We start from the raw sequence: 25,144 nt of genomic DNA, 5'->3' as shown, positions 1-25,144 counted from the left end.
TACTCTAAAGATTAACTGAACTCATTCTCAAAACATGTAGTTCATATTTCACGTTCATGTTTACAATCTTCTCCATTAAATAATCCTCCAATCTTTGTTCTCTAATCCTTTATCATGTCTAAACTGGACTTCCTTCTTAGCATTGCTAAAGATCTCACATCCTGAACTCCTAGTAATGAGCTTATTACTTTAAAATGAATGAATTTCATTTTATGCATTGACTGCTAAAAAAAGGCAACGACAACTTAATATGGAGACTTAGAACTTGCTATGGAAAATTAGTATTAACCAACATAGTTTTAACTATGAAGCAAAAACTGTTATAGAAATGGTTACGATAATATTTTTCTACTACTTCCTTACTCAAAAAAAGCAATATTGCTTATGGAGGCATACAAATGAACTTACAAGGATCTGTATCAACCCTCCTCACTTTCTTTTCCACTTTCCATAAATAACAATATTAATGTTGTGACGGACTGCACATTTTAAAAAACCTAGAAGGGCTGTACACACAAAGCTTCAGAACTGTTTTTTAAAAAATATTATATTCAGAATTAAAAGCCCAATAAAAAGGGCAGAAAGAAAAAATAAAGAAAAGGATAGTAAAAAGCTTACAAGAAGAAGAAAAAACAACTTAGAAATAAAAGAAAACAATAATACATATTTTATTTTTATTCTTCTCTACAACACATACCTTTTTTAACAAACATCATACTTAAAATTTAATCTCTCCAACATTTTCTTTTCCACTACTGCCTCCCTTCTATTTGTTTTTTCCCAGATTCATCTTCTTAAAAATCAAAGCCACAAATCATCAAATCATTTTTCCTTGTTTTATGCAGAAAGTCAGTTAGGGGATTCCATTTGGCCAAAAAAGTAGACAATGTTTTATCTCTGATCAAAGCTGTAAGTTTAGCCACCTCTGATAGCTTCATCATTTTCTTAATCCAATCTTCAATTGAAGGCAATTCTGTGCTTTTCCATTTTTGCGCATATAAACGCCTAGCTGCTGCTAAAACCCATGCTGATTTTCCAACTGTTTGTCTGTTAAACCCAACAAAAAGGCTTCTGGCTTAAACTGTACAGTAATCTTTATTTTTTTTTTTGTATTATCATATGGATTTGAATCCAAAATTTTCTAGCCTTACAACAAGTCCACCAGAGATGATAGAATGTTTCTTCTTGTTTCTCACATTTCCAACATTTATTCAACATACTTTACTCATTTTAGCTAATTTGTCAGGGAACATATACCGGTGATACATCATTTTATAAAAATTTTCTTTAAGTCAAACACTCAAAGGAAATTTCAGCCCCTTTATCCACATATTTTCCCTCTGATCCATCATTATATTATACCCAAATTTTTAGCCCATTTTACCATACAATCTTTCACAGATTCTTCTTCTGTTTCAAATTTCAGAAACAGCTTATACATTTTAGAAATAACATGTTCATCATTTAAACACAGCTATTTTTCAAACTCAGTCTTGTCATGTTCAAAGCCTCATAATTTTGTATCTAATTTGAATGTTTCTAAAAGTTGAGCATAGGAAAAACATTGACATTTATAACTTTTAGCTATTAAATCTTCCTTTGTCTTCAATTTGCAATCTCCCTGTGAGAATTCTAGTAAATCTCCATAAGTCAACCAACCCTGTTTGAAAATCATCTCTCTTCTATAAAATGCTTCCTGTGTTGAAATCCAAAGTGGTGTCTTCTGTGTCAGTTTATATTTGTTCCAAATTTTCAAAATGGCTCTCCTGATATAATGATTTTCAAAGTCTGCATTGACCTTTACTTTGTCATACCACAAATAGGCATGCCATCCAAATCTCAGGTCATGACCTTCCAGTGTCAGGAGTCTCTCATTTCTCAAAAGCATCCATTCCTTCATCCACACTAGACATGAGGGTGCATAATACACTTTCAAATCTGGTAAACCAAGTCCACCTCTCCTTCACATCCTGTAAAATTTTATATTTAACCCTTGGTTTTTTCCCATGTCATATGAATGTTGAAATATCCTTTTGCCACTGCTTAAATGGTACATCTGAAGTTAACGCAGGTATTGTCTGAAAAAGGAATAACATTCTAGGTAAAATGTTCATCTTAATAACTGATATTCTCCCCAGCAAGGACAACTGTACTCTTTCCCATCTTAACATATCTTTTTTTATTTTGTTCCATGTCTTATCATAATTAACATAATTATAATTATTTTGAAATAGCATACAATTCATCCCCGTCAGCATGATACCTAAATATTTTACCTTCTTTTCAACCTTAAAACCTGTTATTTTCATCAATTCTTCATGAATTTTAATGCCCATGTTTTTTTCAGCATTTTTGTTTTCTGTTCATATATTTTAAAGCCTGCCAGAGTACCAAACTCTCTCAACTTCCCCATCAATATTTCAATTCCATCCAATGGGTCTTCCAAAGTCAAAACTAAATTGTCTGTGAAGGCTCTTAATTTATACGACTCTTTTTTTGATTTTAACCCCCTTGATCCTTTCCTCTTGTCTAATGTCTCTATTCAGAACCTCTAACACTAAAATAAAAATGCAAAGCTTCAGGACTGTTAAGGGTTAAGGATGAGGGAATGTCATTTATGTGTTTTAGATACTCCTTCTCTCTCTGAGCCACTTCCAATGCTCATAGGCATGGATGGGGTCTCACTTTGCAAGGACCCAGTTGGCAGGGAGATAATGTAATAGTTTGTGTAGCAACAAGGGGGAAAAGATGCACATGTGCATTACACACATTCCCCCTTCCAACCAACAGAGTTAATCAATAATGTAAGGGCTCTCTTTCCTTAGAATCCAACCATTGAATGCTTTTCAGAAAAACAAGATGCTGCCCTGCAAGGTGAGCCCAGTGCCTGCCTACTGCTGTTGCAAAGTATAGACCAAAAGGAAATGCACAAACTTCTTGGTTGGAGGGATTTGTTATAATTGAGTTTCCTGGATTTGGTTCAATGTTCCAGAAGCTGCTTTAACAAAACAAAACTGCAATTTCTGGGTATATTTCTGGCTCATTTGTTTCATTTTGTATATCCCTCTTTCGCACATGTTTTTATTATTTTTAATGGTTAACAACGGATATCTTCAAAGCTACATAAATGTAGACATGGGCACGAACAGTATTGCAAATGGAAAAAACCCACAAAGGGCCCGTTCGTCTGTTCGCGAACAAGCCATTTGTGAGGCTCCATTCTAAATGAACAAGTGGTCATTGCAAGCCTCATTCGTTGCCTTCGTCAGCCGTTAGTGAAGCCAGACAGTCTGGGGCCTTTCAATCAAATCCCCTGGTAACGGCAGGGACTGAACTCTGTCTGAACTCTTTCTGGCTTTCCTTCTGGCTTTAACCCTTCAAAGTACTTCCAGCAGAGAGTCCCGTTTTTGCCACTGTGAAGAGAAAATGACAACAAAGGGAAGGACCCATGGATCATGCCTTTCCTGAGGTGCAATCTCTCTGAAACTTGGGGGATCTTCAGAGGACAGGGAGGGCTATGTCTGCTGCAAATTTGGTAGATATTGGACATTGGGAAGGTCAGTTTGTAACACCTCAAATTAGCTGCCTTCCAACAGGCAGTTCCTTTTTTGCCACCATGAAGAGAAAATGACAGCAAAGGGGGGAGACCCACGGATCATGCCTTTCCTGGGGTGCAATCTCTCTGAAACTTGGAGGGTCTTCGGAGGACAATGAGGACTATGTCCCCTGCAAATTTGCTGGGTATTGGACATTGGGAAGGTCAGTTTGTGGGGTGTTTAAAGGGCCCTGTCCCCTGCACGTGGCAGGAAAGGGCCCTTTAAACTATCAGCTGGAAGGCGGCAGGGGAGAATTCCCCCTGCCACCTGCCAGCTGATAGTTTAAAAGGATCTTTAAGGGGCCATGAACAACAAAAAATGAACATGTTTGTGAACAGGGTCATGTTCATTACTGTTCGTTGTTCATTGTTTGTGAATGGCAACGAACAGCATGTTTGGGTTTTTTTTTCCATTGGTGCCCATGTCTACATAAATGCGACTATACTTTTTCACAGATACAATGTGTTACAAGATCATATAAATATCACTATTCAATATGACAATGCCAGATCCCAGTCCATGATATCTCCAGACCCCCACCCATGATGTCATTAGGCCAATGATGGAGATGAAGGGGATTTTGCAACCCTACTCCCAATCCAGTGTAGCCTTACCTCCTCATTATAAATTTGCTGACCATGGGCCTGTTTAAAATATATAATAAAGAGCAATCCTTCAGACTCAATTAATTCTATAATAATTTATTCACACAAAGATACTGTCCTTATTTCTGGCTAAAATACTAGTACTTCTCAGGATATTATATATAAATGGAAAAAGGATGAATTGTGAACACCTGAAAAAAAGACTTTCATTCATCTTAAAACTAGTGCACGTAAAACGCTTGTTGCATTGAGACCTTTTAAGTTGCCCTACATGATGTCCATGTCCACAGGACTATTGCTTTTTATGCAGCCGTTTTCGACTGGACTCTTCCGTTCATATTTTTATTTCAGCATGTTCATAAGTGCATTGAGTTGATATGGAAAAAAATATGTTTATTCTTGGGCTGATTTTCTTCTAAACATGGGGAAGTTTGAAGAATTATAGGACTGAGGTGTTTATGTGAGAATTCAAACACTACTTACAAGCTTCTTAGACCTTTTCCAGCCAATTCCATGGACTATTATTGATGTTAAAATGCTTTGTTTTCATCTCTTTTATGTCTGCTTTACGGCATTATTGGCTTCCTAGGGGCTCAGAAGTGCTCCATTTAAATCAATATCAAAACTTCCACTGCTTCTAGGAATAAGATCAAACTCTAGTTCTGCCAATTTTATTTTTGCTTTTTAAGAAGCACACTAAGCCATTAAAATCTGTATCAATCTAAAGCCCTAAATGCTCTGGATCCAGCGTACATGAGGGAGTCCATTCTCCTGACATCTCCTGATGAGCTCGGTGTCCCTGCTTTTTCTCAATAAGGGTTGCAGGAATGTAAGATGGGACCATTTCTGAATAGAGCCCACTTTGTAGAAATCCCATGCATGAAAAAAAAAAGTGTTGATCTCTCAGTTCATACTTTTGCACTGCCAGCAGAAGTCTTTTTCATGCTGGTGCTATTTTTACAGTTGAGTGCTACTGTTCTGTATCATCTATTTATTCTTTTTAAACTAGCTTTTAGTGTTCTCATCTGTTGTTACACATTCCACTTTCACAGGGTTGAACTTGCTACACATAAATTAAATAAATATGAAATAAATAATTTGTAAGACCTGAGCACATCAATCTGGGTCTCTTTATATTCTCCAGTGTTCTATCAGAATTCTAATATATACAAAGTGCTCTAGTATCATCAGTGCTGGGAACAGCTTAATATATGCACCTATGCACACTGTTTGATCATAGGCATTTTGCAAAATAAATGGGAAATGGCAAGTTGGAAGAAAGAAGAAGAATGAATTAAACAAATGAATAGAAGGTTCAGGTGAATGGGTGTGTAAATATCATGGCACATCTTTTCATCCAGGTTTTGAATTGGGGGCTTTTATCTTAGTAGCTTTTAAAAAAATAGTTTGTTTCTGTTTTACGGAAAGTTTTTTATGCTGTTTATGACAAATGATTTTTTATTGGCTTCTTCTTATATTGTGACATTGATTAATTGTAAGCCACCGTGAACAGGATTAAACAATGGCATGGAAATAACCTAAATAAATGAATTAATGGTAAATATTACCTTGTGAGGATCATTCCTTGCTATCTCCACTTGCCAGTCTTCTACCATCATGCTGCATCATGCCAGGGGCCTCACCAGGTCTCCAAATGGGAAGAGGAGGGGGTTGCACCACTTTGTTCCTCCTCTTCCTAAGACAGCTGTTCCCCCAGGCCTTAGAGAATCATTCCCTCAATCCTACCCAATCCTGTTTCTGGCTGCTAGGCAGCCTCATTGGGGAGTGTCTGGGTCAGCTCCTAGCCACAGTAGCTGGTATCCTCAGACTTGTTGGCAGTTTCTCTTTGTCCTGCAGGTAGGGCTCAGTCTGACTCATATCCCCCTGTGACTCAGGGGCTTCAGTGGCCAGGCCAGGTCCATACCAAGCATCAGTGGCCAAACCAATCAGAGCAGAGCACCAGTTCCAGATACTTTGTTTAAAAAAACAAACTCTGTTTGTGAAGGAGGGATAGGACTGTGTATTACTTCTGTTCAGACTAATTAGCTGAATTTTATGTCTCAGTCAACAAGGTACAGATGTTTTTTCATAACACTAGAATGTCGACTATTACAACTAGAGTCTTATGTACTCCTACTTGGGAGTTAGCCAAACTAAAATCAATAGATTTTTAGTAAATATGCATGGTGTAAGAGAACTACATCATGGGATATAGTGTGGATTGCATCTGCTCCTTTAATATTTCTGTGCCAATCCATGTATAACCTACTGAAGTTCTCATACCTAAAGGTAACTTCCCAGTTTATCAGGGATGTAGACTCTAATGCTACTTTTCTACAGCTTGATTGCATATTCATGCATAGTCATTGTATAAACAATGACATTGATTACTTCATTTGCAAACTTAGAACATTTCCACTATCATCTTCTTGTCCTTTTAATTTGGATCAGCATTTGTCTAATGCTACAGCTTGAGCATGGGAATAGGTACTTGGGGAGGTGCAGCCCATCATCTGTACATTTGACCTTTGCCAATCTTAACTGATAATACAGGGTGATAGTTGCCAGTTGGATCCTGAAAACTGGAAATCCCATGTTGACAAAAAGTTATCTTGGCTTCTTAGAGGAGGAGTCTATAAAACAGTCCTAAATAAGAAGGTGCACTAGAAAAAACGTAATTCTTTGGCTCTGGATATTGGCAAGGCCATAAATATTGGCATTTTTTATATTTCTGTACTGGTTTGGTGTTCAGAACCTTTTTTTCCTTAGGATTCCAAAATTAACTGGATCCATTAGTCCCTAAGGGGAAAGTTTTCTGAGGGGCTGTTTATGAAGCTAACAGCACACCAAATGTGCAGTGTAGTGAGGACTGCCTGTCCACTAAATACCCCCCTCCCAAGTTTCAAAAAGATTGGGTCAAGGGGTCCAATTCTATGGACCCCTGAACAAGGTGCCCCAGCTACTCTCTGTTATTTCCTTTTTTTTAGGGGGATCCAATGCTTTCTCCAGTGCAAAGAAGCCTTAGACAAACACACAAGGGCAACCACTGACAAAAAAACCAACAATGCCCAACAGAACCAATGCCAAACCAGACAATACCAGAAGCTCCAACCTGGCAGCAGGCAGCATAAGGTAGACACTCTGAAACACTCTTGCTATGAAGCTGCAGCCAGTTGCAGCAGCTTGAGATTTTTTTTTCTTTTTGCAGCTTTCTGGGGAAAAGAAGGGAGGGGAGAGGAAGGCAACTCTCACAGGCAAATAGAATCCCATGGTTAGAGGGAACTCAACCTTGTCCAATCATGATGATTCTCTCATTGACCACATAAGAGAATTATCATATTGGAAAGACAGTTGAGCTCCCCTTAATGTGTGATCCTATTCACCTGTGAGAGTTACTTCCCTACCCCCTCCCTTTTATGCCCAGGAAACCTCCAAAAGCAGCAGAAGCAGCAACAACAACAAAAACACCCTGCTGCAATTTTTAAAATGCTGTACCCAGTTATTCTGATTATTGTTGGGATTAATTGGGACCAGCAATACCAGGATATCCAAGAATCCCGGTATCATGATGGTTGTTGTGGGTTTTCCGGGCTGTATTGCCGTGGTCTTGGAATGTGGAATGTGGTCAAGACCAAGACCACGGCAATACAGCCCGGAAAACCCACAACAACCATCGTTCTCCGGCCGTGAAAGCCTTTGACAATCCTGGTATCAGTTGGGAATTTCTGAATATACCCCCAAAATATGGATAATTGGATATATTTTTACACTGGATATACCTGATTGCACATCTTTATTCCTAAATAAATCCTTCCTGGATTCTAACAATATTTCTTACTTTGCTAATAGGCTAAGCTGCTCATTTGAGTGATGATGGCCCATTTCCAGTCTGGGCCCTGTCTGATGGAGAGGGTGGTCAAGAAATGTAATGTAATAAATAAATAATAATAATTCCTGGATGATGCTGATTATCTATACACATTCATTATAGTGTATTATAATCTTGTTTGGGCCTAAAAAATACCTTGTTCACCCTGATTTTTTTTGTGCTATGTCGTATTTATGGCACTGTCATGATCCTAGGCCTAAGGCTGAAGGAGCAACTTGCAGGGCTCAGTGAAGCTTTTCTTCCACAAAGACCTGAAGCCTTTGTATAAATTTTCCCGGTAGGCCTGCAGATCCCAAGCACTTCCCTTGATTGATGATTGGGCTAGGGAAAAATGGAGGGAAAAGCAGAACCCAAACCCCTCCCACCCTAGACCCCACCCCCAAATCTCCAGAAATTTTCCAACATGAACTTGGCAAACATAGCCATATATGATGTGCTTGAACTTCTCCATGTAGTCAAACTTTTCTTTCTCCCTCCAGCCAGCACAGAAGATATCGAGAAACAACCCAGAAACAGCCAGAGCTGGCTGGAGCCAAGTAGCTTGGCAAAAGGGCAACAAAGATGTCAATAGGGAATATCTGGTAGCATTGCTGGGATTGTGTTAGTGTATAGCAATGTTGCATCATGCATTTTTCCTTCCCTTGCAGTTCATCTTTTTATCCTTGAATCTTATTAGAGGAATAAATATTACTTTTTTTTGAGATTTTCTATTTCATTGTATCACCGTCCTTATTGTAGTGATATGCTAGATTGGGACTAGGGTATACTAGATGTGGGCACGGAACGGGAGAAAAATGAACCAAATTGTTCATGGTTCATTCATTTTCATGAAACACGAACCACTAATCAGCCAAACTTGAGCCGGTTCCGAACCGGTTCAAGGGAGCCCAGAATGGGCACCTTCATGCTCACAGCCAAACTAAACAAGACTTTCCCAATGTCCAAAACCCACCAAATTTGCAGGTGACCTAGTGCTCACTGTCCTCTAAAGACCCCCCAAGTTTCAGAGAGATTGAATCCCAGGAAAGGCATGATCCATGGGTCCCTCTCTTTTCTGTCATTTTCTCTTCACAGTGGCAAAAACTGGAGTGTCTGCTGGAAGCTACTTTGAGGGGCTACAAACTGACCTTCCCAATGTCCAATACCCACCAAATGTGCAGGGGACATAGTCCTCACTGTCCTCTAAAGATCTCCCAAGTTTCAGAGAGATTAACCCCCAGGAAAGGCATGATCCATGCCCCCCCTTTCCTGTCATTTTCTCTTTGCAGTAGCAAAAACTGGCGTGTCTGCTGGCAGATACTTTGAGGGGCTAGCCCTTTTCCTGGCTGGATGGGCCAGAGTGGGAGCTCTCTAGTTTGCAGGGACAGCTGCCAATCAGGAGTGGAGGCCTCAGACTGGGGGCAAACAAAAGACTGCCACGATTGCCTGGGTGATGGATTGAATGGCGCAAAGTGCCTGGCTTCCCGAACCAGCAACGCAACGGAACAGTAGGAAAAGTCATTTGTTCCATTAAAAAGCGGACCCGCGGAACACATTTTTTTGAAAACAAACCAGCTGTTCCATTCAGAATTTTGTTCCGTGGTTCATTTCATGCCCATCTCTAGGGTATACCACTTCAGATTGTTTGTCCAGAAATAATTGTCTTGATGACATATCTGACTCTAGACATGAGAAGGGCACTTCTTACTTTATGGGTCTGACATGCAGACCTTTTTGGGTAACATGTAGGTTGTCTCATTGTACAGACAATACTAATCTGGAGTGGTTCATGTTCTGTAGCCCTTTCTTGGCTTTATCCTATTGATGTTTTAACAAACACATTTGTTCACAACTGGGTTTAAAGAATAAAAAAATAAAGGATGATGGCTGGTCAGCACTTATTAGACTATGATGGAAGAGGCAAATATTTGAATGAATGTGGTACACAGAACATAATATTGATCTAATGGGCTTATCCATTTTAGTCAGAAAAGAATTCTTACATTTTGACCTGTTAGCATTAAGCAGTCCATTTTTTTTATATACTACAAGTATATTCTTTACAAAAGGTGATGCCAAACTGTACCTGTATATCTTTGATTATTTGATTTGTGGCATTTCTAACACACTTTTCCATTTAAAAATATTCCACGCAGTACAATTTTGAGAAATAAGATTTGTATGTAACAAAATTCAAGCTATCTATATCTATGTGAGTTCTCAAATGCACTGCTTTTTTGTTCAAGTCAAGAAGATCAGAAGTTAATTTAGCCACTCAAATGTAACTGAGTATAAGCAATACTTGATTTGCTAATGCTGCTAATGGATTCCCAGAGTGTTAATCATTCCATTGGGATTGCACTCCTGCAGCCAATTACACAAAGATTAACATCACTAAAATAAAAGGAGCTAACTTAAGTAGAACTGTGACTGCAGGGCAAGTAAGTAAAGTATGCTGTCAAGTCACAACCCACTCATGACAACCCCATGAATTTTCACCTCATGAGATTTTCAAGGCAAAAGATAAGCAGGGGTGATTTGCCTTTGCCTTTCTCTGCACAGCAGCCCTAGTCTTTCCTGGTGGTGTCATATTCTGGCACCAACCCTGCTTCCCCTTCTAAACTCTAACAAGATCAGGCTAGTTTGGCAGGGCTGTTATGCATTTACCATTTATGCACAGGCCCCACATGTAGTAAATCTAACAAATGAAGAGTTCTGCTGTTTTATGAATATTGAAGTTTTTTTAAAAAAAACATTTATAAAACTTTTTCTGAAATACAACCCATGAAAAAACATGATGTATACATCTAATGGAACAAACAAACAACAATGATATCTATAAAGTTCAGAGTCACGGGAATTTTTTGACCATAGCATGATACATTTTCTCTTTTCTTCAGGAAAAAAAACGTCTTCTAGAATTGTGCACATTATGCAAGGAGGAACTGGTGGGGCTGCTGCTGTATCATCATCCAAAATCTTCACAATTCTAGGGTTCTAAAAAACTTGGGTCTTATTTCTAAAGTACAGAAATCCTAGATTCTATATAGAAATTGTGTATGTATAAGCCTCAATACCTCTAGTTTGGTTGTATTTTCCTCTCTCTATATTAACATTGTTCATATAAACATTGATAAAACACTGTAAAAAAAACCAGTCTTAATTTGGACTCTGTATACAATTTCTTTTCTTGGTAATTTTTCTTCTCCACTCCATAGAAGTACATGTACAAAAATAGTCCTCAACCCTGACCAAAGAACAGCCCCATGAACAAGCCCTGATTTTTGTTGTTGTTGCTGATTCTGTCTAGTGACGCTCATTCCTTTCCCTATATTTATTTATTTCCAAGGGACTTCCACTAAAATTAGGGTCACCTACTAAGTGACCCTAATTATGAGCCCCGTGGTGCAGAGTGGTAAGCTGCAGTACTGCAGTCCAAGCTCTGCTCACAACAGTGTAGATGACTGGGGAAGGCAATGGCAAACGACCCCATAAAAAGTCTGCCAAGAAATCGTCGTGATGCAATGTCCCCCCATGGGTCAGTAATGACTGACAGTGCAATCCTAAACAAAGTTACACCAGTCTAAGCCCATTGATTTCAATGGGCTTAGACTGGTGTAACTCTGCTTAGGATTGCTCTGTCAGACTATTTACCTTCTAAGGAAATAGATAGAATTGGACTGTTCAAATAGCATACATGCATTCACAGTACAATTATAATGGATGCTAGTCAGGCATTTATGATGGCATTCCTTAATGCATCTGTTCCAGTGTTTCAACAAGGAAAAGGAGGAGACGTTGGGGGAAGAGATGTTGGAAGCACATAATTAGCATCATTAGGATTTTTTAAAAAAAATACAGTTCATGCTTCATTAGGAAAGTAGAGATCGGTGTGTCAAATCCTTTCCTTGCTATAATCTTAACACCCAAATGTACCACAGAAATCACATTAGGAGCATAGATAATTCAGTGTAGGATGTAATATGGAACTTACCCAAAGAGGAGCATATTACAAGATGGGAGAGGTTTCAAATGCCTCTAGGCCTCCTCACAATGCAGTATGCAGAATTGGATCTTAAGAATTACCATATTTACTGATTAATTTTTAGCTACCAAAAGAATGGCACAGCTTATCAAAGACATTCTAAAAGAACAAGTTATTATAGCAGAAAATGTATTTTCCTGAGCTCATCATTTTTGAAGAGTGAAGTTAGAATATGGAATGGATGTAGTGATGGACAACCTTGGGGAGAAATATAGAGATCCCAGTATTAAATAACTATAATCTCCAGGAAGGTCTATAAAATTGCAGCACTGTTTGAGCTAGGCAGAGTGATTTTACAGAAATATATAGGGACGATAAGATAAGACATTTCCACAGATACCAGGATTTCTGCCCATGGAGCAAGAGTGCACAAGAGACTTACAGGTATCTACTAAACAACATGGGTATGCACACACAGACTGGAATATTGAGAAGTAAAGATTTACTCATAGTGATAGACTGATAAAATTTTATATACCTACTAACAGATTTATTTATTTATTTTATTCAACTTATACCCCACCCTTCCCACAAGCAGGCTCAGGGCAGCTTCCAACAAATATACAGTTAAACTACAATAAAAACTTATTAACATATTAATACATTAAAATTCAGGCACCATCAGACAGATTGGCTACTACAAGATCTTCATAAACCCCAGCATCACCATGATATAACTCAAGGGTGGCTGCAAAAAGAGGGTGTGGCGGTCAGAAGGGGGACAAAAAGCTGGCCTCTAGTCAAAGGCCCAGTGGAACATCTCTGTCTTGCAGGCCCTGCAGAACTGTAAAAGGTCCCACAGGGCCCGGATCTCCATTGGAAGAGTGTTCCTCCAGGCCAGGGCCAGGGCAGAAAAAGCCCTGGCCCTCGCTGAAGCCAGTCGAATGTCCCTCAGGCCGGGGACCACCAGAAGTTGCTTATCTGCAGAGCGCAAGGCCCTGTGGGGGACATAATGGGAGAGTTGGCCCCATAGGTATGCAGTTCCCAGTCCATGGAGGGCTTTAAATACTAAGACCAGTACCTTGAACTGGATTCAGAACTCAACCAGGAGCCACTGCAGCTGGCACAACACAGGGTGGATATGTGCCCTAAACAGCATCCCCGAAAGGACGTGCACTGCTGCATTCTGGACCAGCTGTAACTTCTTGGTCAACCTCACAGGCAGCCCAGCATAGAGCGAGTTGTAGTAGTCTAGTCTAGAACTGACCATTGCATGGATTACTAAAGCTAGGCCCTGGGACGAGAGATAGGGTGCCAATTGCCTGACCTGCCAAAGATGAAAGAATGCAGATCTGGCAATGGCTGCAACCTGGGCCTCCATAGAAAGTGAGGCATCCAGGAGCACACCCAGGCTCCTTACCGTCAAAGAAGGTTGAAGCTGCCCTCCGTTGAGGGCTGGGAGCCAGATTACCAATTCCCTTGCCCCAATACCCAGATACAGAACCTCCGTCTTCTGGGTATTCAACTTCAGGCGACTCTGACACAGCCATTCCGCCACAACATCCAGACACCAGGCTGAAGAGTCTGGGGCAACGTCTAACTGGCCGTTCATCAACAGATAGAGTTGGGTGTCATCAGCATACTGGTGACAACCCAGCTCAAAGCTATGGACTACCTGGGCAAGGGTGCACATATAGATGTTAAATAGCATCGAGGAAAGAATCACTCCCTGAAGAATGCCACACAACAAAGAATGGTGAGAGTACATCTGTTCCCCAAGTGCCACCCTCTGTCCCCGACCATGGAGAAAGGAGCTCAGCCATTTCAAGGCTGTCACATGGATCCTCACAGTGGTGAGGCGGTGAGTCAGAAGACTGTGGTCAACTGTGTCAAACACTGCTGTAAGATCCAAAAGTATCAGCAGTGCCAACTCGTCCCGATCCAGGTGTCACCACAAATCATCCATTAGGGCAACCAAAGCCATCTTTGTACCATAGCCAGGCCTAAAGCTGGACTGGAATGGGTCTAGAGTAGAGGAATCATCTAGGAATACTTGTAACTGTTCCAAAACCACCCTCTCAATTACCTTGCCCAGGAACGGAAGGTTTTAAACTGGGCGGTAATTGGCTGGATCAACTGGATCCAATGATTTTTTTTTAATAAAGGCCACACCACTGCCTCTTTCAATGAACCCAGGAAAACCCAGGGCTCAAAGACAGATTAATGATGTCAGCTAAAGGGGCTCGAATTCCAGCATGGCTTTCACCAGCCATGACGGGCACGGGTCCAATGGGCATGTGGTAGGCTTCACAGAACACAGGATCCTATCCACCTCATCCTGAGTGAGTAGCCTGAAGTGGTCCAATATCAACCCTGAAGGTGGCCAAGGGGCGTCTAGTTCACATACTGTCTCAAGCATTGCTGGCAAATTCCAACTTAGTGACAAGATCTTATCCGCAAAAAAGCTTCCTAAAGCCTCACAGCTTAATGCTGAATTAATATTTTTCTTGTCCCCTGTGAGAGGAATGTTAATGACTGAATTACCCTAGACAATTGTGCCGGGTGGGAGCTTGTGGACGCAATGGAAGCCGCATAATAATCTCTTTTTACAGCTTTCACTGCCATCTCATAGGTTTTTATAAACGTACTATAAGATGTTCTTGATGCTTCATCACAAATCTGCTACCACACTTGCTCTAGCTGTCTTAGCTCCCGTTTAAACTGCCGTAGCTCCTTGGTATTCCAGGGGGCTACTTTGGTCCGGGCACGGAGAGGGCGACAGGGAACGATCTTATTGATAGCTTCAGAGAGATGGATATTCCAGTCCTTTACCAGCTCATCTAATGAGCCACCAGGGGGAATTGGATCCCGCAGGGCATTCTGGAAACCAATTGGATCCATTAGACCCCGTGGGCGAGCATAAACTTGCTCATCACCCAGACGGAGTTGGATATAATGGTCTGAACATGACACTGCTCTTGGCACATCCAGATCCATCTGTATCCCCACCTCAAAGATTAAGTCCAGTGTGTGTCCTGCTTGATGCGTGGGAGCTAAAACAAACTGAGAAACTAGATCCATGACCTGCGAGGAGGCATCATCATCAGCATGGACATTGAAATCACCCAAGACCAAAAGTTAAGGGTGTTCCAAAGCCCAGCTGGCTACCACTTCCAGCAAGTCAGACAAGGCAGCTGCTAGTGCGCTGGACAATCGGTACACCAGGCAGATGGCTATACTCTCCTCAGCATCCCACGTCAGGGCCAGACAATCAATGCCAGAAATCTTTGATGAGGAGAGCAGCCTGACAGAGAAAGATTCTCAAATGAGCACCACTACCCCACTCACCTCTGGCCACCATCCTGAGACTGATGAAGGACCAAATATCCTGGGGGGGGGGGGGCAGTTCTTTCAAGGCAACAGTCTCGCCTTCTCATACCCATTATTATTATTTAATTGCTAAAATGTCAATATTGAGAGTATGCAATAAATCTCTTACAAACTGGGGTACGCTTATAGCAGGAAAGTTGTGAAGAATTGATTATTCCTAGCCCTAAGCAAAGATTCATTTTGTTCTCATTCATGAACCATTGTGCTTAATGATCCTCAAATTATTGGAAGTAGATTTTGGCAAGAAAAGTTGTAAGATTTAATAAAGACAAGCTTTCATTTTAATAGATTCTTATTTCTTTGTGCTTTTGTGCTTCATCAGAACGGGTTTATTCATGAAACAACAATTGGTAGAGAATCAAATGTGCAAATAACTTGTACTTTTGCAAAAGTTTTTTGTTTTGGCAAGTTTTTTGGAGGTCAGTGGAAAACACCAGGAAATCTTGACATGTGCCATTAAATAACAATAGATTGCTTTTGGTAAAATGAGCTACTTTCCATTAATGGAAGAGATTATTTTTTTTTGTAGTATGTTTTTTATTATTTTTCCAGATAGAAAAGAAAAGAAGGTAAGTATAAGATAAAAGGAGCAAGAAAGTTTTCAGTAAAATTTCAGTAGACTTGCTTATATCAACATTATAGTTCTCCAAGTCTCAATACAATTATAACTGTACGTTCTGATATTTCATACAGTATTGCCATCTTGTTGGATTCTATTCTATATATTTATTCTTTATCCATTCATAAAAGGGATTCCAAGATGTAAAAAAATCTTCCACTTGTCCATTCAATATGGAAGTTAGTTCCTCCTGTTTAGGTATTGCTCGCTGTTTCCAGTAGGACACAAGTAGAATTCTAGCTGCAGTTACTACATGAATAGTGAAGTGCATCTGTTCTTTGTTTATGTCCAGAATACAATTTAACAAAAAACTCTCTGGTTTCAGAGCAATTGAAATTTGTAACACAGTTTGTATCAAGGCATGCACCCTTATCCAATACTTAGGCACCTCCTTACAGGACCACCACATATGAAAAAATGTCCCTGTGTGTTTCCCACATTTCCCACATTTATTTGACACATTTTTATACATTTTGGCCAATCTATCCGGTGTTAGATACCACCTGTAAAACATCTTGTATAAATTATCTTTAAACGCAACAGATTTAGTTATTTTTACATTCACTTTCATGCTCCATTGTGCTGAATCCATGTTATTTCCTAGATTCTGTATCCATAAAGTTTTACATTTTCCCACTCCCTCATTCCTTTTCATTTGCATTAAAAAGAGATACATTTTCTTAATCAATTTTTCATCTAAGTGGCATAATAATTTTTCAAAGTTTTTTTGTTCTAGATAAAAACCACCCAACTTCTTATCTTTATTATATCTAGATTCAGTTTGTGCTCTTGACCACCAATCTAAATTAATACCTTGGTTTAGTAAATCCTCTTTTGTTCTTAATGCTCCTTTATCATCTAAAAGCTCTTTATACCTAATAACTTTATCCATAGAGAATACATTTGGCTGTGTAAATGCTTCTAGTGGGGAAACCCATTGTGGGATATTCTCATATATTCACGGTACAATTCTTTCCCATGTTGTTATAAGAGATTTTCTTATCAGGTGGTTTTTAAAATATTTGTGTCCAGTTATTTTTCTGTACCATATAAACGCATGCCATCCTAACTGTAAATCATAACCTTCGAGAGCTAAAAGTCTTGGATTTTCCAATAAAATCCACTCTCTCATCCAAACCAGGCAACACACTTGATGATAAGTTCTCCAGTCAGGTAAAGCCAGGCCTGCCTTCTCTTTTAGTCCTTGAAGCGTTTTCAGCTTAATTCTTGGTTTCTTTCCTTGCCAAATAAATTTGCTTATATTTTTATTTTATTCTTCGAAGAATGACATGTTAATATTTATTGGAATAGTTTGGTAAAGGAATATTATACGTGGCAGTATGTTCATTTTAATAGTTGCAATCCTTCCCATCAATGAGAGTTGTAATCCTTTCCATCTCTCTAGGTCTCTTTTTATTTCTTGTAGAAGCTTCATGTAGTTTTCTTTCATTAATGAGCTACATCTCAAGGTCAACTGTATTCCAAAGTATTTTATTTTCTCTTCCAGTTGAAATCCTGTCATTCTAGTCAATTCCATTTTTTGCTGAATAGTCATATTTTTAGTTATCACTTTTGTTTTTTAATAGTTGATCATTCCCGCCATCTTTCCATATTCCTTTAGATGTTTCATTAAATGTTTTATTGATTCCCTTGGTTCTTCTAGTATAAATAGCAGGTCATCTGTCCTCTCACCGATGTTCCTTTTATTGCAATATCCTTCCTTATTGCTCTTGCTAATATTTCTTGCATCAAAATAAATATTAATGGTGAGAGTGGACAGCCTTGTCTCATCCCTTTTTCTATTGGGATTGATTCTGTAAAGTCATCATTCAAGATTATTTTTGCTTTCTGTTTCTTATATATAGCTTCGATAGCTTTTATAAATTCTGTTCTAAAGTCCATCATTTTCATCTGCTCAATAAAAAATTGCCAATTAACGTTATCGAAAGCTTTCTCCGCGTCAAGGAATATCATTGACATCTGTTTTTCCAGATGGGCCTCATAGTACTCTAATAAATTTAGAGCCACTCTGATATTATTTCTCAATTGTCTTTGGGAAGGAAGCCTGTCTGGTTTGGATGTATTATGTTCAGTAGTATTTTTAACATCTTGTAGCTAATATTGTAGCAAATATTTTATAATCACAATTGAGTAGGGAGATGGGTCTATAATTTTTAATCTCTTTTGCGTCTGTTCCCTCTTTGTGTATTAAGGAGATTGTTGCTTCTGTCCATGACTTCGGTACGGATGTTTCTTCTAATACTGTAGTAATCATCTTCTTATATGGTACAATAATAACATCTTCTAAAGCTTTATAATATTCTGCTGGCAGTCCATCTGGTCCAGGGGTTTTCCCATTGTTTTGTTTCTGTATTGCCTCTACTATCGCCATCACTGTAAATGGTTCGTTTAACCTTTTTCTTTCCTCATCTGATAATTTTGGTAGATCTTGCTTTTGTAAGTACTCTTTTTGGATTTATACTGAGATCTCCTCTTTTTTATATAGGTGTTTGTAAAAGTCCTCCACTAACTTTTTTATTTCTTCTTTTCTTGTGTTTTCTCTTTTTAATTCATCATATAGACAATGGATATATCTCTTTTCTTTTTCCTTTCTAAGTTTGTAAGCTAACCATCTCCCTGATTTATTTGCATGTTCAAAATAATTTTGCTTAGCAAATTTAATATTTTGTGCGATCTCTTCAGTCAGCAGTAGGTTAATTTGATTCTGTAAAATTTTAATGTTGTTTTTTAAACTTACATTTGAGGGATCTTTTTTAAAGTCTTTCTCCTTTTTTTCCAGGTTTCCCATCATTTCCTTATAACGTTGTTGCTTCTCTCTTTTCTGTTTTGCAGCATATCTTATTGCCAGTCCTCTAAAGTATGCTTTACTAGCATCCCAGACAATATTCATGTGTATTTCATGATTCATATTTTGCTGGAAGGAATTTTTCATTTCCTCTTTAATATCGTTCTTGAATTTTTTATTCTTTAGTAGTTGTGCATTCAATTTCCATCTAAATTTCCTTGTTGTTTCTGCCATTTTCACCAATATGGGATTATGGTCTGCAAAGGTCCTCAGTAGTATATCCACATCTGTTACTTCTTGTACTAAAGTTGAGGATGTTTATCACATGTCAATTCTTGACCAAGATTTGTGATAGTCTGAGTAGAATGTATAATCTCTTCCTGTTGGATTCCTTGTTCTTCACACATCAATCAATTTATATTCCTCCGCCAGTCTAAGAAAGGATCTTGGTAGAGATCCTTTAGCATTTTTTGATTTCTTTGTTGTATTTCTGTCTAGTTCCTGATCAAATACCGCATTAAAGTCTCCAATCAAACATATGTCTATATAGTTAAATCTTGCCAATATTTGATTTAAGTTATTATAGAATTTTTCCTGGTGATCATTTGGTCAGTAAAATCTCTTCCATACGAATTTCGACTAACAGTATCCTACCATCTTCCGCTGAATATATCAAATATGGGCTCAATTCTTTTTAAATATATGCTACTATCCCTCTTTTTTAAATTAAGTCTGCAGAGGCAAAGGTATCTCCAAGTTTTTTACATTGTAAGTAGAGCTGATCTTTCTTTCTAATATGAGTCTCTGGCAGACAAGTAATATCTGCATTCACAATTTTTAATTGCCTTCTAATATGAGTCTCTGGCAGACAAGTAATATCTGCATTCACAATTTTTAATTGCCTAAACGTTTTTTCCCCTTTTTTCTGGTGAATTTAATCCATTGACGTTCGTTGAGAAGATTTTTATTGGTTTCCTCTCCATTATATTTTCCCTTTATTAATATCTTCCTTATTCCTTCTGGTCATTCTCATCTGTTTTGGTTCCTGACTTTGGGTTTTGATCCTTGAGGGTCCTTCTTCTTCTTCTGATGCTGTTGAGTAGTCCTGTGTTGAGGTTCCTTCATCTTTCTCTGTGCCTTCTTCTTTTCTGGCTCTCTTTTTCTTACTATCCAGTTGTTTTTGTCTCTTCCTGTGTCTTTCCATAAAATTCTCCATCTTTTATATAGAATCGATCTTGAATCTTTTTCCTTCATATTGAAAATTAACTCCTTCTGAAATTAGCCATCAAAAAGGCATTAAGTCCTCCTTTAGTTGAGTTATTAGTAGTGCGTATTCCTTCTGCCTCTGTCTCACTTTCCAGGGTGTCTCCTTTAGGACTCTTATCTCTTTATCTCAATTTTTCAGTGGTTTATCCCTCACCAGTCTCAGGATATGATCTCTGATTACCCGTCATGTAAATCTAATGTGTACCTCTCTTAGTACCTTATTTTTCTTTGTGTATAATGAGTTAACTCTGTATATTAAGTCAATCTCTTTGATCATCTCCCCAGGATCTTCTTCCAAAAATGCCACTAGGGCTTCTGCAAATTCAGTCCTCAAATCTTCATCTTTATCCTCTATTACATCCTGGCATCAAACTATAAAGGCCGCTCATTCCATCTCCAGTCCCATTAATGAATTCCAAGCAATATCCTGTTTAGCGGCCACTTCTTTTGTTCTCTGGTGAGTTTCTTCACCTTTTGCATCTATTGTTTGAATTTGGTTTGCCATATCTTAAGTCATACCTTTATTTTCTGTCAGTTGTACCTGGAAATCATCCATTTTCCCTTTAAGTTCTGTTACCTCTGTATTTAGATTTTTCATTTGCTCCACCACCAGGTATAATGTGGTATTAATTTTATCCATCCCCATCTGGAACAGGTCTCTCAGATCCTTTTGCATCTCTGCCTCTGTTTCTTGTACCATCAACATGGTAGATTTAGCTTGACCTGGTGAGGGTGTGTGTGGGGGTGTGGGTCCTAAAGTTTTTCCTTGCTTCCCTTGCCTACTCATGTTTTCTCAATTCATAAATTGTCCACTAGATGGCAATATTCCATTCAGTTCCATTCAGTTCAGCTCCAGTACTTTTCTACAGTCAAATTTTCATGTGTCACAACTTGTAATCCATTAAAGGGAAAGTTAATGTCAAATAAAAGTACTTGAAAGTCCAAAAAAAGAAAGAAAAACAGAAAAAATTCCAGATTCTACCAGTATATTAGTAAATCTGCCTCTTAATAATCCACAAAAAGTGATACATCCCTTGAAAAGGTAAAGAAAGAGAAAGCTTCACTGTTCCCTTGTTTCCAGCCAATAGTTTAAGTATTAGAAGCAAGTTGCATAGGAGACAGAATGAAAATCACAGCTTCTAGTTCACTTGCTAAATCTTCTGTTTCCAACCAGATAAATCCATTCACACAGAGAGCCACAAAAGAAAAACAAGCACAGATAAACAGTATGTGACAGTTTACAATCCAAAGCCATTCCACAGAAGAGGGAATTTTGCCAATCCTCCCTCTCCTTTCTTAATCCTTTCTTGAGCAGAAATTTTAAAAGGCTGTTATAATTCTGGCAATTCTTGGCTTTAAACTCACAGTTCACAGAAGGTTGTAAATCACATCTCAGACAGCAAGCAGCAGGAAAATAAAAGCTCCACTCCTCCTCCCCTGAGTTCCAAGTTTCAACTTCAATGAAGTCTTCTGCCAGACGCTTGGCTATAGGACTTTCCCCTGATCAGATCTGCCAGGTGCTACTGACTACTGACCAGAACGATCAAGAGCCTTATCCCCAGCTGTTTGACACCCTCCAGGTGTCTATTAGGGGTGTAGAACCCCACCAACATGGCAGTTTCAATTCCCTCTAGAGACAAGTCCTAGAGTTTGCTGCCTCAATCAGACACTGCTGGCTTCTCCTCTCCTCCATTAATGGAAGAGATTAGACTTAATCCAGAAGTAATTTTTTTAAAAAAAAATTGTGACACAAACATGACTAAACCAAACAAATGCCACTGGTAACCATTTCACTCTCATCTTCATTTTCATTATTTCTTTTTGAATGCTTAAAAATTACTAAAAAATATCAATATCCTTGTCATTCTGACACAAAAACATCAAATACAATTTGATCCCTACACACAGAGAAACACACACAGTGTGTGTGTGTGTGTGTGTGTGTGTGTGTGTGAGAGAGAGAGAGAGAGAGAGAGAGAGAGAGAGAGAGAGAAAGGTCCCTTCTTCAGCTTTTAAAAACAAGTGGTATGTCTTGAACCTTTTTCCTTAGGAAGGTAAAAAGGGAAACATGAAAACTATTTATTATTTATTTTATTTATTTTATTAAATTTATATTCCACTCTCCCCATAAGTGTGCTCACTATTTTCATACTATTGCCTCAGAAAGAATGGTGAAAAGGAAGCTTCAAGATGGCTTGGCAGCTCTTGATCTGATGCTGACTCAGTCAGTTCAGTCTCCTGTCTCATAGTCTTTCCTCCCTTACTGTTTCCTGTCCTCATTAATTTTACTAGTGGGCATAAACTCTGAATGACATGCATTATTTTTTTGAGTCACCTCCTCTGTTTTCAGTGAAAAAAATTGCTGCAGGTGTAGATGGAAGAGAAAAATATATGTCCACTCTTGCTTACATTGTGAGTGGAGGAAGTCCAGTTATCAAACAATTGCAAAGATTGTAGCAACACCAGTTTTCATTAGCAAAACCAAAACAGTTGGGAAGTTCCCAAAGAACATCTCAATCTAAGAAGATAAAAAAGGAAGTTTGCTATGCTAATCATATTTTTAGGCATGCATTCTAATGTTAATGTTAGGTCCAACACTTGCAAGAAGTCCAGGAATGATTCCCTGGAACTGACGAAGGAGCAAAGATTGTCCAAATAAAAATTAAAGGACTTCACTTGAAAATAATGATTTATTAGACATTTCCAGCAGAACTCTTGCATTCCCTGCAATAGCAAAAGTGAAAAGAATATGTCATTAGCTGATACTGAAACAAATCACAGCTGTATTACAGGAACAAGTCGCATTAGACCAGTGTAGAGGGAATAGCTCTAAACCTTTTCTGTTTAAATGCCCAGGCAAATTTACACTATTATACCTATTTCATTGGTCAACTGACATAAGAAAACCTCCTCTGAACTAAAGCTGTTGAATTATATTATATTCCTTTAATAGAGACAGATGTAGGAAGGGTTTCCACCGGGGTAGCTTACAGTAATTATGATATTCCATATCTTCATTATGATAGACAGTGGCCTCACTTCTTTGCTGTACCAGCAAGGTCCATTTTCTGTATCTCCATCTTAATTGGATTCCTTTTCTGCCCTTGAAAATGTGATTTCCCTCCATGGTCCTTGTGGATACTGTGGCTAGCTGAAGAAGTGCATTTCATAGGCTCAGTTCCCATAGTCTGTTGAGATCTCAGGGTAGGCCTCCAGTTTTGGGAAACATTGGGTAAGAGCACGCTGGTGTTGTAGCTTTTCCATTTTCTCAAGTAATAATAGTTCACCTCCCCACAGGCTTTGTCATAGAGGTGGGGGGGCTTGGATTATAAAACTACTACCAATATTGTTGTGCCTAGACTCAATGTAGGATCAGCTTTATTTTTATTGTTTCTTGCATCCTTGGTCAAGCTTCTTTTGTAGACAAAAGTCACTTTTCTGTAATACTGGGAAGATATTGTTCTGACAGCTTTTATTATTTGTTCCACATGAGGGAATCTTAGTGCTTTAATAATAGAAGCGTATGGATTTTATTTTAAATGTGTAGCATAGAAGAATACCCTGTGGGTTATTCTAGGTTCAGAAGGTCTTTTAAACATTATTCTTATTGAAGTAAATTTTTCTGTGAAGGAAAATTGGTCACTGGTTTCTGCTCCTTCAGGGATAAGAACATCCTAAAATGAATTATTCTATTTTCTCTCTTTATCTAAGGAGTTTCCTAATATACTGCAGGTACATTATGTCGTTACCAACTAGTATACTCTTGGTTTAGTTTTAAGAATTTTTTAAACGTCCCCTAAGAATAGTTACTTCTTTTTCAAAGAAAAGTTTTGACGAGAAAAGTTAAATGTTTTATTACTGTTCCAAAATTCTACCACCTATTCAGTTTTCAGAAAATTGAGGTGTGAGGATAATAATAGAGATGTAGAATAGGTCATTAGGGATTATTTTCATTTAAACCAGGCTTTTTCTATACAAGCTCTAGTGATATTTCCCTTAGCATTTGAAGTAAGTTTGAGGTAGCATCAATCAATCAGTCCTTTATTGGCATAAAAATACATAGAGTGAAGTATGATATAAAAACTGCATTAGGGTTACAAATAACTATATCATCAGAATAGCTCTTTATAACTTATCAGAATGCAGCTTAATAGCACATTGTAGAAATATAGCCACTTTCTCAGTTATATCTAGAGATAAGTCAGTCAGAATGAAGTAGATCTTAGTGGGATCAGAAAGTTACATATTATTTTCCAGAACTGAGTTTAGATATTTGCTATGAATTTCTACATAAAAGGGATAATACAGAAAAATATGTGAGATTGTTTCAATGCAACCTAGCTTACAGGAACAATATCTAGCTGAATATGGAACCTTTTGAAATGTTCCATATAGGATTGTAGATGGCCTAATATTCAATCTGGCCAAAGAAAAGGCTCTATGCTGTTGTGGAACTTGCAGAGAATGGAGATATGAAGCCATTCGACCTGCTATCAATGAAACCTCCAGACTAAGGGGAGAGCAAGTTTTATTGGCTGCACTACAAAGATTTTGTGATTCCATATCCAAAATTCTGCATTTAATCCTATGGAATGCATCTATTTGTAGAATGATATATATTGAGTCCAAGGAGAAACCCATAAGACTTATTTTCTTTTCAGTGCTAGCTAACCACTTAGATGATTCAGATTCCAAGAGCATTTGATAAATAAGAATAGAGGGCTCAGAATTGTAATGTAATCACAGCCAAAATTTAATAGTTACAAGCCACAACCTGGTTTCAACTAAGACTTGTCCAGTTTCCAAAGAGAGTACTGAATAAGGCACACAACACAACATTCCCGAGATTATGAAGAAATTTGGTTTGAATATGTTCTAATGAGTATTCAAATGCAACAATCCAAAGTGGGATACCATATAACTAGAGGTGGGCACAGACCAGGAAGAAACCACAGGCCATTGCACTGTGGTCTGTCACATTTCATGGACCACAGACCATGCTTTTTTCA

Source organism: Eublepharis macularius, chromosome 3, assembly GCF_028583425.1.
Source record: "Eublepharis macularius isolate TG4126 chromosome 3, MPM_Emac_v1.0, whole genome shotgun sequence".
In the NCBI taxonomy this organism is placed as follows: domain Eukaryota; kingdom Metazoa; phylum Chordata; class Lepidosauria; order Squamata; family Eublepharidae; genus Eublepharis; species Eublepharis macularius.
This window is presented reverse-complemented; position numbering follows the sequence as displayed.